Consider the following 14,631-nt stretch of genomic DNA (forward strand, 5'->3'; position numbering starts at 1 on the left):
GGGAAGTTAACATGGCAACAAAGGATGAAAAAAATAATGATTCTTGGATTTTTGATTGTGGTGCTACCGATACGATGACCTATGAAATTTCTGACATGTGCTTGATGTCAAAACCGAAAAAATCTCGAATTCATACTGCAAATGGAGAAGTCCTCCAAGTAAAGGGAGGAGGAACTATTCAAATTTCAACAAACATGAAATTGTAAAACTGCCTCTATGTTCCATCCTTATCTCATAAATTGTTATCGATCAGTCATGTTACAAAAGAACTAAACTGTGTGGTTCTAATGCACCCTAATTTTTGTATCTTACAGGACATCAGGACGGGAATGATCATTGGGCGTGGTACTGAGCGCCAAGGGTTATACTAAGTGGATGAAGTGACTCAACAAGGTACTGTGATGCTTGCTCATGGATCTACAGATAGGGAGGCTTGGTTATGGCACCGAAGATTGGGACACCCATCCACCGGTTACTTGCATCGTTTATTTCCTAAATTATTTCCTTCAAATAAAGTCTTGAACTGTGAGACATGTGTTTTGGTCAAGAGTCATAGACATACTTTTAAATCGAATGATACTAAGGTTGATTTTCCTTTTTCATTAATTCATTCGGATGTGTGGGGACCGGCAAAAATTGAGGGGGGGCAAAATTTCCGGTATTTCTTACTATTTATTGATGATTGCACGCGTATGACTTGGACCTACCTCTAGAAAAATAAATCCGAAGTATTTACAAAATTCACGAGTTTTTGTGCCATGGTAAAAAATCAATTCAAAAGAGATATACAAATTCTCAGGTATGACAATGGGGGAGAATTTGTAAATAACTCCATGAAACAGTTTTGTCAAGAAAAGGGGATAATCCATCAAACCTCATGTGCTCATACTCCCGAACAAAACGGGGTATCTGAAAGAAAAAACCGCTTTCTTTTAGAAATAACCCGTGCCCTCCTGATTGAGTCACAAGTTCCAAAATATTTCTGGCCTGAAGCCCTTACCACAGCAACTTATCTTGTTAATCGTCTCCCAACTAGAGCCCTTGGTTTGAAAACGCCACTCCAAACACTATCTGAATTCCATAAACCCCCTTCTACACTTATCCTTGAACCTCGTGTCTTTGGATGTTCTGTTTTTGTTCACATACTAAAAACAGATCGTTCCAAACTCGATCCATGTGCTGAAAAGTGTGTATTTGTGGGTTATGGAGTCAATCAACAAGGTTACCGGTGTTACAGTCCGAAAAAACGTCATATGTTCACCACTATGAACTGCGACTTTCTTGAAACTGAATACTTTTACAATACCCAACACACTGGTCAGGGGGAAAAGGAATACAATGACACAATGAGTTGGTTGAAGTGGGTGCCATCATCAGAAGAAATCAATCACAGTACTGAGTCATCATCACAATCCACGATTCCAACAAACAGTACTACTAACAATGATTTCCCCAACCTGACGTCAGAGGTAAGTAATTCTCAAACTCAAGATCATATTGATTCTCCCATTGATTCAACCACTAATTTTGAAACTGTTGAGAACATTGAGTCCCCTGATCCATCCAACTATGAGGCAGAACAACAGTCATCGCAAGATGAACAGGATAATCAAACTGAAGCTGAACCAGCTAGATATGTTCTCCCCCTAAGAACCAACAGAGGAGTGCCTCCAAAAAGATATACTCCTAAGAAGGAAGCTCGAAGTTCAAGATATCCAATGGCAAACATAGCTAAAGGAAACTTATCCACAGAAGCCCAGGAGTTTGCCAAATCCTTATATACTGAATAGATTCCAACTACTGTAGAGCAAGCTCTAGATTCCAAAGACTGGAAAGAGGCAATGAAAACTGAAATTGATGCACTAAATAAAAACGACACATGGGAGAAATGTACTCTTCCCCCTGGAAAAAAACCAGTGGGATGTCGGTGGGTCTTCACAATAAAACATAAGCCGGATGGAACCATTGAAAGATACAAAGCCAGATTGGAAGCAAAGGGGTATACTCAAACATACGGAATTGATTACTCCGAAACTTTTTCTCTCGTGGCCAAAATTGACACAATCAGGGTTCTTTTTCTCAATAGCTACAAATAAAGGATGGCCTCTTCACCAGTTTGACGTAAAAAAATGTCTTCCTACATGGAGAACTTAAAGAAGAAGTTTACATGGAAGCTCCTTCTGGTTTCACAAAAGAATTTAATCCCGGAGACGTATGTCGTTTGAAGAAATCTTTATATGGATTAAAACAATCCCCCCGAGCCTGGTTCGGCAGGTTTACTCTAGCCATGAAAAAATATGGCTTTAAACAAAGTAATTCAGATCATACTTTGTTCCTTAAACGGAGGGGTGAACTCGTAACTTGCTTAATAATTTATGTCGATGATATGATAATCACAGGTAATGATGAGGAAGAAATGATGAAGTTAAAGACGAGTTTGTTCAAAGAATTCGAAATGAAGGACTTGGGAAGACTTAAATACTTTCTTGGGATAGCAGTCCTAAGGTCCAAACAAGGGATTTTTATTTGCCAAAAGAAATATGTCCTTGATCTATTAGCGGAAACAGGATAGATTGATTGCAAACCTGTAGATACTCCTATGATGGTGAACCAAAAACTTTATATGGAGGAAAAAGCTGAGTTGGCCGATAAGGAAAAATACCAACGGATAGTAGGAAAGCTAATCTACCTATCGCACACCCGTCCAGACATTGCTTATGCAGTAGGGGTCGTGAGCCAATTCATGCATCAACCTCAAGTTACCCACATGGAAGCCGTGTGGCGAATTATCAGATATCTCAAAGGGACACCTAGTCATGGGGTTCTGTTCAAGACCAATGAACATTTAGAAACCCAAGTGTATACTGATGCTGATTGGGCGGGAGATAAAGGAAATCGGAGATCGACATCAGGTTACTTTACCCTCGTGGGTGGGAATCTTGTCACTTGGAGAAGCAAAAAACAAAAGGTGGTAGCCCTTGTAACGATTCCGGCAAATCCAGGTATACCCTAGCCGGAATATACTATTTACGTGTTATTTAATACTGATTGTATGAGTTATAGTACGTTTATACGAGTATATATGATTCATAGTACGAGTCATACTCGATTATATAGTGAATCGTATTGGAATTACAATTAACCAATGAACGATTATTGAAACCCGAACGAATCGGGAATTACATTATAGACGAAGTATATAATGTTTAAGTGATGTTTACGAAGTATTAATGCTTCGGGATAGGTGAATTATAGCACAGAAAAAGGATTTCGATTTAATGGTACGTCGGTACGCTAAACGAAACCTTTAACACCAAACCAAGCAAGAGACGATCAATCAAGCCGAAAAAGATGCGTAATTATTAATAATATGATGTTTTAATGTCATGGGTTAAGTTTTTTTAAGTTTTTAAATCAGTTTTAGGTAAATTTTATTTTAACCCGAAAAACAACCATTTTATGTTCGTTTTAAGCCGAACTACGAGTTTAAACGAGAAACGAACTGAGCCAGATTATCCACAACATTATCCGGATTGCGTAATCCGAATATGTGGCCTAGAATGGATGTGTGGGCCCCACCCCACCCATTACTTTGGACCGATCGGTCCTAGGGGGTATTATTTACCTCACTTTTTCTTTTTTATCCATCGAACAAACAAGAACTCTCTCAAATCCTTCAAGTGTTCATCCAAATTCTTGAGTTTTTAACCAAGATCTTCAAGGTATATACATAATTTGAGGCTTGAATCTTGTTTTTAATTTCATAATTCTTGACAACAAGAGGTTCCAAGTGAATATGGGTGAAAACCCGAGATGGAACCGATCCTTGCTAGATCAAGTGATGTATACAAGATATACACGGGATCTTGATCCAAGAAACGAGTTAAAAGTGTCAATAACAAAATTTTACGGTTAGAATCTTTGTAAATGAGTTTCCATGTGAAAGACGGGTGAAAACCCGAGATGAAACCGACTCTTGCATGATCAAGAGATGTATACATGTTATACAAAGGATCTTGGTCCAAGAAATAAGTAAAAGAGTCGAGAACGGATTTTTACGGTTAAAACCTTTGTTTTTACTTAAAAACCGACATTATGAAAGAAATGGTTTGATTGTTGGTATAGTTTGCTTGGTATAGTGTTATTGTGCTTGTAAGTGTTGTATCTAGCGGCTAGCAAAGGCTAGAAACCGAGATCCTTGCGATCTAAAGCTAGAAAACACAAAATAGTTCGGTTTTCGTGTGGTTATGAAATTTGGACAGATTGTATCACGCTTAGAGTCGGGTCACGAAATTTCACAGAGATGATCTACACATGAAAATATGAGATCTGTGAATTTTTGGTAATTTTTGGATAAAAGATGAATATTTGGTGAATTTAATGCTCGGTTTTGGCCAAAAATAGTGAAAAATAGCTAAACTTGATGAAAAATTCTGGAAAATTTAAGATAAGCTTTTTATAACATATAAAAGTCACCCACAAAATTTGAGCTCAGTTGGAAAAGTCTAAGTAGGCTTTTCGGTGAAACGAGTTCTAGGGCTTTCTAGCTCGGTTTTGGGTTAAAATGGCTTGAAAAATGAGTTTTAAGTTCTGGAAAAATTCCAGGGAGTTATGAGGATGGCAAGGATCATCCCAGAAAAATTTGGGATTTTTATAAAGTCTTTTGGTATTTTTGACATATTTAGCATTTTAAAAAGGTTTAAAAATAGATAAATAAATGTAAATATAAGAAAATAAATCTGGAAAATTTTAATAAAATGTGTTACTGTCAAAATAAGTTTTGTGCAAAATTTCATGACCCGAGACTAAACGGGTAATTATTTGTGCTAAAATGAACATAAAAACAAATATTTAAAGCTTAAAACGTGTAAACCGGCAAATCTCGCATAAGCGAGCTGACTGGTATATAAAAACCTAAAAATGAACCATTTTCATAAAACTAAGTAAAATAAGTAAAAATAAATCATCCGAAAATAATTCGGATGATTTGGGTAATTTTACCCGATTTTACTGTTTCCGGCACCTAAATGACGGAAACGGGCCCCGCGGCCAAACGGGGTGTCAAACCGAGCTCTAATTTCATCACTTTAACTAAAATAACAGTCAAACACCATTTTTGGGTTAAGTGTGAATAAACTCATTTTTGAAACTAAAAACGGACGACCGTGCTAGGCACGCAAATCAAGGAAAACATAAAAATGATAATTTTGACCGTCCGACTCTAAGTAATGGCACAATCTGAGTCCTTAGGAGTGTCACGGGGTTAACATTGTCCCCGGATCGAGTACAGTACTGGGTTAACAATGTCCCCAGATGTACCGATTAATACGGATTTAGTTTATGGGAATTATATAGTAACGACTAGATATTATATTACAGATCCAGGCACGTAGCTGTTCATTGTATTACCCACAGACTCACAAAAAGGTGAGTTTTCACGAGCCCCTTTTAATGAACTGTTTTAAATATTTTCCCGGGGCGGAAAGCATGATTGTGTTAAATTATCTAAGTACATACCGATCGTATGGAAACACTTGTATATTTTTATATATATATATATGGTATGATGCATAGAATAGATAATTTGTTTATCGGGTGGAATTGTTCTGGGGTAACTTAGTTCCCAGAGGGTTATTGGATATATTTCTGGGTTAACAGTGTTCCCAGAGGGTATTGGATATGTTTCTGGGTTAACAGTGTCCCCAGAGGTTACTGGATATGGTTCTGGGTTAACAGTGTCCCCAGAGGTTATTGGATATGGTTCTGGGTTAACAGTGTCCCCAGAGGGTATTTGATATGCGCTGGGTTAACAGTGTCCCCAGGGGTTATTTGATATGTACTGGGTTAACAGTGTCCCCAGGGGTTATTGGATATGTTCTGGGTTAACAGTGTCCCCAGGGGTCATTTAATGTGTTTTTGGGTTAATAGAGTTTTCATTAACGGGCGTAGCATAATTTCATCATTAACATATGATTTTTTATACTGATCTATGGTTTATTTAAATTAGTGAAACTCACCAACTATTCGTAGTTGACCCGTTTTCTTTACATGCTTTCTAGGTATGCCCAGGTTGGAATGATTGATATGTGCTTAACTATCTGTGCTACCTGTTGGAAGCTTGCTGCTCTGTATTTTGTAATGAATATATATTAATGTCTTATTGGTAATATATGTGTGTAACACCTAGACAGTAACGCAACTCGCAACAATGTAATATGTTATAAATTAATGTAGTGGTATTTTCTTTATAAGCAATGCTGTTGATATCAGATGTGTCTGTTGCATCCCGTGTACGTTTCCGCTGCGGTTACGGGGTGTTACAGCCCTCTCAAGTGCTGAAGCAGAATTTCGAGGAATAGCACGCGGTCTAGCAGAAATACTGTGGATACGGAAGCTCTTGACTGAACTTGGGTATCCTCCAACCAAAACCAGCAGAATCATGTGCGATAACAAGGCAGCTATTCAAATTTCAGAGAATCCAGTTCAGCATGATCGTACAAAACATGTTGAGGTGGATAGACACTTCATCAAAGAAAAACTTGAAACCGGGATCGTTGAACTTCCGTCTGTCCGATCAGAAGATCAACTTGCAGATATATTAACAAAGGCAGTCAATGGAAAGATCTTCAATCACTGTCATGACAAGTTGAGTATCGGAAATCCCACTACTCAACTTGAGGGGGAATGTTGAAATATTTTTTATTTAAAAAAAGTTGGGATCAGTTTCCATCATTTCCCAAAATACACCATTGACCATCCTACAATCAAGATCGACAATTAGGCATCTTCAAGGCTAATTTCCAGGAGCAGCTTATTGACAGCCATTTCTTTTAATGTCTTTTACTAAATTTCCTTTCTTAGTAAAAATTGTATAGCCTATAAATTCTGTACATGGTTTCTTTTGAAATATACAAGAAATATAAAACAATCAATTCAATTCTTTTATCATTCCTCTGATTATCATGAACAATAAACAAAATGTCATTTGTAATGTATCGTCGGTAATAGTAACTAATTTAAAAAAAATATGTCCAGAAAAATAAAAATTAACTTTGATTATTAAACATTACAAAATGTACAAATAATAAATAAAAGCACCGTCAACAAAATAAAATTTCAACTAAGTAAAGTTAAATACAAAATATTTTTATACAAAAATATATAATAAAACCCTCTCTCGGTGTATAGTAACTTGGAATGTAGTTCTTCCTTACCAAACACGAGTGACTATTAAGCATATTTACTTTGCTTAAAAGTCATATCCAAGCACTCCCTCCTACAGGTCATTTATTTAAAAAAATGAAAACTACACTCAATACCCGAGTGAGTTTTCATAAGAGTGGATGTCAACCATTTATAATGATTTTGACACTTCAAGCCTGACTTATCAAGAACACCATTAAGGAGGAAACCCACCGTTCTAGAAAAACTCTCTTAAGTCATGTTTCGAACCTCATGCCTCATATATCCCAAGCCTCACCATGCTATTTGTTGGGGAATTTCTGCAAATTGTGTATCTTCGGAAATCTGAGAGTCGTGATCACACTTTCAGATCAAATTTATTTGTGGTTCACAAATGAATTGATCAGATAAAACTCAGAATCTAAAGCAAGAATTAAATATGGATTTTTTATGAGAGATTTTGATGAACCAGAATTAATGGTATGATCAAGCAATTAGTTTTCTAGGGTTTGGTTTTGCAGTTATCACAACAGTTTTGAAATTCAAAACAAAATACATGACGCTCCTGTTAGCTTTTTGCAATGTTTTCATAACTGGACCGGACACCGAACCGGACAGCCAACCGGTTCAACCGGCCGAACAAATTTGGTCAAAAAAAGACGAGTCATGCTGGAAATAGGATTTTTCAAAAAAATATTTTTTTTTCCATTGAAAACCGATTCAACCGGTCCGGTTCGACCGGTTCAGACCGGTTCAGACCGGCCGGTTCTCTTGCAGCCGAGCGAGTATATAGAACCGGACCGGTCGGTGGACCGAATCCCGGTCGGACCGTTCCGATCGGCCGGTCCGGTCCAGTCACAACAACAATTGTTTTTTGTTAAAATTTAATAACGAACTTTAATAAAATTCAATTTCTAATAAAATTTTAATGAAGCAGCATATGTTAACAATAAAACATTTCTAAACTGACCCCATCAAAGGGTGTTGCCCCCATACCCCCACCAAGGAGGGCCCCTTGAAACCCCTATGACTTAGGGGCTTTGCCCTAAGTACAAATAGAATTATAAATTATAATAAAATCAAGTAAATGTGCACCTCACACCCAGACTTATTTAGATTCATTTTACAATTAACTTGATCAACAAGTTAATCCTTAATTACGCTAAAATCACTAACACCATTGGATAGAATGTCAATTACATTCTTTAGAAATCACACCGCGTTTAAACAATAACAGAGATTAACGGATTAAGTGATTTTGCACTAAACATGTACCATTCGGATCTGTCTCACGTGACTACATATACAAACGTCTGGTACTGCACTAAACATTTACCTTTATGATTCCCTTTTAGGTTATTTTGTTTTTAGTGTTTGTTTTGTATCGTGTACATGTGTTGGTGTTTTTGTATTTATTATCATCTCCAGAAGTTGAAGGTTACGAGTAGGTAGTGTTAGATATTGGTAGGTGATTTCAGATAGTTAAGCTTAATACCAAGAACATTTAAAGATGGTGGTACGAAACGGTTTTTCAAAAACACAAAAATATATAAAAGATTAGGAAAGGCCACTTTGACGCATCAATTCCCAAGACTAACGCATTTCCAAAAAATCTTTAAAATGGTTACTTCTAAATCGTCTTTCCTTATCGTCTACCATCCGAACACACTTATAACCATTAACCAAAAGAACCTACCCATCTGTTTCTATTTATGAAACCTCATAAACTTAAAAACAAATAGTCAAGAAACTTAAAACCAAATAGTAAATTTGTATTTATGTAGTATTATTTAATTTTAAACATTTCAAAATAAAAATAAAAAGTTATAAAATTAAAATTAACATTTACATAGTAGTTTTGTAATAAATTATAATGTTATAATAAATTTATATAATAAGTTATAACGTTATAAATTGGATGTGGCTCAATGGTAGAGCACTCACTTTACTAGTGAGAAGGGTTCAAACCTCACTATCACTAATTTATATGGGAGATATGAGGGATGACCCTGGCTTGTCAGGGTTCGAGTCCTGATCTCACACGCTTTTACCGGCTCCTCACTGTCATGCCGTTTGGCGGGCGTGGGGGTCGAGTTTTATCGGGGAATCCCTCAATAGGTAAACCGCTAGGGGCTCCGTCCGTCCGGACTCGTGGCCGGCTCAGGCTACCTTTAGCCATTGGGGACCACGTACGAAGTACCCGGCGTTACTTAGTTGGTCGTCAAAAAAAAAGTTATAACGTTATAATACAAAAAAATAAAAAAGTTATAAAAATAACATAAATTTTAATTAATTTATTTTAGATTATCATTTATTTATTTATTTTAGTAAGCAGCATTTATTTTAGTTGAGTGAGAGCATGTTTGGGATTGAGTTTAAATGGCTTATTCAAAAAACCATTTTAAAAAGCCAGGATTTGAGTCTTTTAAAAAACTGTTTTTCAACCCTCTCAAAAAGCTAAAATAAAAAAAAATTATGATTGCCAAACATATTTTAACTTATTGTCTTTTTAAAAATACCAATAAGCCAATAATCATATTTCAAACTCAATTCAAAGCATGCTCTGAATAGCTAGCATTTATTTATTTTCATTTATGTTTTTTTTTAAGTTTCATTTTTACTATTTATACTATAATTTCATGATCAAAATACAAATATTTTTAAACATGAGAACAGTGAGAACCAATTTGTTGTTACTAGGTTTGTTATTATAAGTATGTGTTGTTATTTTTTGTTCTTATTTGCTTATTTCCGATTATGAGAGTTTATAAGTACTTGCTTGTTTGTATTTTGTTGTTATTACTAGTTTTTTTCCGTTTGCTATAACAACTATTTGTTGTTATTATTTTGTTGTTAATTCTGATTCTTTTGTTGTTATTATTATGTTTTTTCTTTGTTATTATTTACATTGTTTATGTGGATTGGTATTGTTTCCAACGTTATCGTGTTTGGCATATTAGTATTGTTTCCTATGTTTTCTTGTTAAGATTATTTTATAAATGAACCCTCTCCTACTATAAGTAATAAATGTTTTTAACTTATTTATTTGTCATTCATATTACTATTTCTTTATTACTTGTGTTCATTAACTTAAAAAAAATAAAACAAAAACAAATATATAGCCGTGTTAAAAAAAAGTTATCTATATTTTTCGTATAAATTTTGAAAATGGTGTTTTATTCGATATAGAGTATTTTTCTTTCTATCTATGTTATACGGGTGTCAATGCATCGAGCTCTCGATGTCGTATGAGTACCTTGACAAACCCAAACCAAGTCCGATCAAGTAACATAAGTACCGATATTGGTATTCTCGAACCAATACATGTATTCGTTTTTTTGTTGTGTTTAATTTTGTTTTCTAGAGATTTCCGTAAAAAAATATTCAAAAAGTTGTATTCAAAATCTATTATTTTTTTTAATATCACAAACTATACATTATTTTTTTTTTGTTTTCTTAAGTTTTAAAAAATGGATCTTTCAAATTTTCTTTTTATAATTAATTTATTTATATTTTTGCTTGCAAAAGTTCGCTTTCATATTTCTTAATGCTCTTACAACATCATCTTTTCGTGCTTTCCGAATATATGGTTGCGAATTTTTTTTTTCTTAATCTGTATGTTTCAATTTCAGAAACAACTTGCCATAAAGCTCAGGCTATGCTTTGCTAGTATGAATAGAATATTATTATAATGTGTATGTTACTAAGTTTTTATTCGCTGTATTAGGAGGTTATTTTGCATGTCATATCTAATAATACATATAGATTTTTTTAGATTTTAATTTAATTTATTGTAAGAATATTTATATATACTTTGACCTATTTTGATCTATTATGTTTGGTTATATTTATTTATGTATTACAATCAACTTTCTTTTAGCTCCTTGCTAAAATCCTAGCCCATTCTTAGCATCCACTTGAGGTTATGGATTGAGCATTGAATGAATCATCTACTTAATTTTTATATCTGTTCGTTTGTGTTCATTTATGTTCGTTTACCCTTGTTAAATTACGTTCGTTTATGTTCATAAACTGTTCATAATGGTAATTAAAATCCATTTATGTTTGGTTATTACCTGAAGTATATTGGTCACGCATGGGAAACGGATTTACAACCATGCATGAGAATGAAATTACAGTTACCTGTCCTATTGTCGTCCCTACTTTTTGGTATAAGAAAACATGTTTTTGAATTTAGCTTGATGATTAATCGGGATACCAAGCTAAGATATACTTCAAATTTGTACCTATAGGTAGATGATAAATATCAATATGCGGTTGAGTTAAAGGATCTTGTGCCCATGGATGGATATGTATGGATCCGCCTGTGGGTTTCTGGCAAATTACACCAAGCAACGAGTTTAGGGTAGGCGGTCCTATCAAATCCGAGTTAAATTCTCACGTTGGACCTACAACTCTTGCTGTAAGTTTTTTTTTAGTTTTCTTTGGCTATGTGTCTATGTCACATCATGTTGCTTCATAATATGCAACATAATCTTATACTTCAGGTTTTGGCAAGTACTCACTATGGTGGAAGTGACTTGGTTATCAAATTTGGTGAAAGGGAGCCGTGGAAGAAAGTATTCGGCCCGATTTTTGTGTATCTTAACGCTGTTACGGACGAAGAGGACCCTCACACACTTTGGGATGATGCCAAAAACCAGGTCTAAACTCTAATATGTTGTTAAGGGGTCGGTAAAATTTTATTAAAACAAATAAAAGAATACAAAACTTTAGGCATCACACCAAGGGCAAACTAACCCAAAAAGGAAATATGCTTGAGCCTAACAAGTAGACATCCATAAACGATTACCCGGTTATTTGAAAACCTGTTCATTTAATAACCAGTTAGTGGTCAACGGTCACTTAACTGGTTAAACCCGATAATCGAGTCGGGTACTAACCAGTTTTCAAGCGCAAAACCCGTATAACTGGTTTCGGGTAAAACCTAACCAGTTGTAAATAACCAGAAAAAAAATGATTTTAAAAAATATATTTAAAAAACCTACAATCGGTTTCGGTTAACCGGTTATTAACTGGTTTCTAGGCCAAAATGTATAACCGGTTACTAATCGCCGTTTTTTTTACCGGTTTGGATGTGCCCCTCTACTAACAAGTGGACATCAAAAGCCCAGCCCAGAGAAATCTAACTTGGGCCCTAAAAGATAAGAAATGAGTTGAAGTCTCAAATCAACACAATTTCTCCAAATGGGCCCATAACTAGCTCATTTGAAATTTGAATCTCTTTCGGATATAACATGGATTGTTATTTTGTTAATAAGCATTCTTTTTTATAAAATTGTTTTTTTTTTTTGCATATATGTGTATAGATGTCCAAGGAAGTGGAAAGCTGGCCATATGACTTTGTTGCATCAGAAGACTTCCAATCTAAGCATCAAAGGGGAACTGTTACTGGTAGATTACTAGTCCTAAGATAGGTAACATCCAATTGACACCATTCTCTACAAGATCCATTTTCACTTCAATTGTTAACATTTTTTTATAATTTTCGTATGTAGGTTCATTAATACCACAGGCTCCATACCCGCAAGTGGGGCTTACGTTGGGTTGGCACCGCCCGGAGATGTAGGGTCATGGCAAAGAGAATGCAAGGTAAATCAGAATTATTCTTGGTTATATTAGCTAGAGATATATTTTGATAAGATTGCATTTATGTATTTTATATATTTACTGAATTCATAATATTAGGTTATATTTCTATATAAAGAATAACAGAATATATCATTCATAAATATTGTCTCAGTATACTAAACTCCTTGTTTGTTTACTAGAAATACCAATTCTGGACTGAAGCAGACAAGGAAGGGTATTTTACCATACCGAACATACTAACCGATGAATACAATCTATACGCTTGGGTCCCAGGATTCATAGGCGATTATATAAATTCTACGATTATCAATATTACTTCAGGTTCTAGTCATTAAAAGTTAAGCCAATTTCTGCTCATTGCTGAAACTTGTGTTTAACGAAGAATAAACTAACAGGAGCTAATATCGACATGGGGGATCTTGTATACGAGCCTCCAAGAGATGGTCCAACGTTATGGGAGATTGGCTTTCCTGATCGCTTGGCGGCTGAATTTTACATTCCTGATCCTGATCCAAGATATGCTAACAGTTTTCTTCTAAAAGATCCTAATAGGTTGGCGCCCATACTTATTGTAATTATTGTAATGATTTGCAATTATAAATATTGTTATTTTCGCTCAAGCGTAAATTTTTTTAGGATTGTGCTTAGCGTCCCACCCCCTCTTTTTGAGTGCTACATTTCCTCTTCAACTTGTCGCATCAATAATATTTTATTTTTCACACTAAAAGATAATAAAAGAAAGTTTAAGTTGATGAAAATAAATTTATACGTGCCTTTGGCCGAACTATTTTATTTTATGATTGTAGCAAGTTAACATACCATAATCGTGATTATAGATATTGTTAGTTTCGTTTACTTCTCCCCTAAGTAAATTGATTGAACAGGTTTAGACAATATGGATTATGGGACAGATATTCGGAACTCTATCCGGACAATGATTTAGTACACACAGTTGGAGAGAATAATTATACAAATGATTTCTTCTTTGCACATGTTCTTAGGTATGTTATAACATTCGTGTATATGTTCGACTATTCTATATGTCTAGATTAAAACATTACTTCGATTCCACCCCCCTTTTATTGTAACAGGAAAACAAATAATGACACTTATGAACCGACAACATGGATGATCAAGTTTAGCCATTATAATGTTAACGAAAGTGAAACATATATACTAAGAATAGCACTTGCTTCTGCACACCAGTCTGATTTGCAGGTACTTGATCAAGATAACATATGCATCCATTAAAACCTTTATTAAAGCGTTAACTTTGTAGGTGCGCGTAAATAATTTGAATGAGGTTCCTTTGTTTTCGACTGGGAAAATCGGGGGAGACAATGCGATAGCAAGGCATGGAATACATGGTATATACTGGTTGCTGAATATCGAAATACCCGGCATCAGTTTATATTCTCATGGAGAAAATTCAATCTACTTAACACAAGTAAACAATCAAGGTCGATTTCAAGGACTAATGTATGACTATATCCGTTTAGAAGTTTGCCGGACTTACAACATCAACATAAACTCTTAGTTGTGAACCTTGAGGCTTGGAATTGTATTATTAAATAATACCTTTACTTGATTTATATAAAAAAAATATATATGTGTTTAGTGTTAATAAGTTCTTTCATCATATTGGTAATGTTAAAACCTCGTTCGTTTATGTTTGTTGATATATGGGGAAGAGATTAATGAAAATATTCATTCAAACCAATAAATCTTTCACAACATAAACACTAAAAGAAAAAAATGTACACTCTTAAACAAAAATGATATGCTTTTGCATGAGGAACCAGTGCATCAAACCATTTTTGTAAAAGATATATTAAA

The 14,631-nt window shown here is 34.8% G+C and overlaps 1 pseudogene across 1 annotated transcript; it reads left to right on the top strand.

Moving 5' to 3' along the window:
• Positions 1-2,602: 2,602 nt before the first annotated feature.
• LOC143590372 (uncharacterized) lies at positions 2,603-14,364 on the top strand (annotated as a pseudogene). Its single transcript, XR_013145463.1, has 10 exons — positions 2,603-2,968; positions 11,436-11,605; positions 11,691-11,846; positions 12,513-12,615; positions 12,698-12,795; positions 12,975-13,116; positions 13,191-13,347; positions 13,680-13,796; positions 13,887-14,013; positions 14,075-14,364. The product of XR_013145463.1 is annotated as an uncharacterized LOC143590372 (transcript).
• The last annotated feature ends 267 nt before the right edge of the window (positions 14,365-14,631 follow it).

Source organism: Bidens hawaiensis, unplaced genomic scaffold (assembly GCF_021521415.1).
Source record: "Bidens hawaiensis isolate Kalapana, Puna unplaced genomic scaffold, B.hawaiensis_p1.1 tig00038508_1, whole genome shotgun sequence".
Lineage (NCBI taxonomy): Eukaryota > Viridiplantae > Streptophyta > Magnoliopsida > Asterales > Asteraceae > Bidens > Bidens hawaiensis.